This window comes from Mesoplodon densirostris, chromosome 3, assembly GCF_025265405.1.
Source record: "Mesoplodon densirostris isolate mMesDen1 chromosome 3, mMesDen1 primary haplotype, whole genome shotgun sequence".
In the NCBI taxonomy this organism is placed as follows: domain Eukaryota; kingdom Metazoa; phylum Chordata; class Mammalia; order Artiodactyla; family Ziphiidae; genus Mesoplodon; species Mesoplodon densirostris.
In genome coordinates, this window is record NC_082663.1 from 147,077,770 (window position 1) to 147,079,159 (window position 1,390).

Sequence of the window (1,390 nt, forward strand, 5' to 3'; positions counted from 1 at the left end):
GGGCTCAAGCTCGGGACCTTTGGGGTCCCTGCTCACCCTTCCCCACTGGGGGAGGGGCAGTCTTTGTTCAAAGCCCAGGATTTCTCAGTTCTTCCCAGTCCAGGAGTGCCCTGGGGTGTCCCAGAGGGTAGGGGTCTCCCTGGAGAAAAAGGTCCTGGGGTGAGCGACCAAGATTTTGTGTAGTACTCAATGCCTTCTCTTGTATTTTACAAATCGTGTGTGTGTGTGTGTGTGTGTGTGTGTGTGTGTGTGTGTGTGTGTTGATTAGAAGAAAATCATCTCTGGGGACTTCCTTGGTGGTCCAGTGGTTAGGATTCTGTGTTTCCACTTCAGGAGGCACGGGTTTGATCCCTGGTCAGGGAAGTAGGATCCCGAAACCCTGGCAAAAAAGCGCGGCCAAAAAACCCAAAACAAACAAACAAACAAAACAAAAATATGGGGTGGTCTTTCCTTTTCACCGAATGCCGCCAATATGGTGTTTCAGGCGCTTCGTGGAGGTTGGCCAGATGGCCTACGTCTCCTTTGGGCCTCATGCCGGGAGGCTGGTGGCGATTGTAGACGTTATTGATCAGAATAGGGCTTTGGTGGATGGACCTTGCATTCAAGTAAGGAGACAGGCTATGCCTTTCAAATGCATGCAGCTCACTGACTTCATCCTCAAGTTCCCACACAGTGCCCGGCAGAAGTATGTCTGAGAAGTCTGCGAGAAGGCAGATATCAGTGCAAAGTGGGCAGCCACAAGGTGGGCCAAGAAGATTGAAGCCAGAGAAAAGAAAGCCAGGATGACAGATTTTGATTGTTATAAAGTCATGAAGGCAAGGAAAATGAGGAACAGACTAATCAAGCTTGAAGTTAAGAAACTTCAAAAGGCAGCTCTCCTGAAGACTTCTCCTAAGAAAGCACTTGCTGCTAAGGAGGCAGCTACGTCAGCTGCTACAAAGGTTCCAGCAAAAAAGATGACCGCTACGGGTAAGAAGGCTCCAGCCCAGAAGGTTCCTGCCCAGGAAGCTGTAGGCTAGAAGGCAGCACCTTCTCCAAAAGCTCAGAAGGGTCAGAAAGCTCCAGCCCAGAAAGCACCTGCTCCAAAGGCATCTGGCAAGAAAGCATGAGAGCGTACGAGGCTGTTATAAACAGAATAAAGGTTCTTTCTGAAAAAAAAAAAAATGAGGGGTGGAATAGGGAGGGTGGGAGGGGGATGCAAGAGGGAGGAGATATGGGGATATATGTATATGTATAGCTGATTCACTCTGTTATAAAGCAGAAACTAACACACCATTGTAAAGCAATTATACTCCAATAAAGATGTTTTTAAAAAAAGACAAAGGAAAAACTGAAAAAAAAAACCCAAAACCCCAAAAATCATCTCTGATCCAAAAGCCTCCTGACCCCT

The 1,390-nt window shown here is 47.6% G+C and overlaps 1 pseudogene; it reads left to right on the top strand.

Annotated features, from left to right (window-relative positions):
- The first annotated feature begins 461 nt into the window (after nucleotides 1-461).
- Nucleotides 462-1,146, top strand: LOC132486943 (large ribosomal subunit protein eL14-like; annotated as a pseudogene).
- The last annotated feature ends 244 nt before the right edge of the window (nucleotides 1,147-1,390 follow it).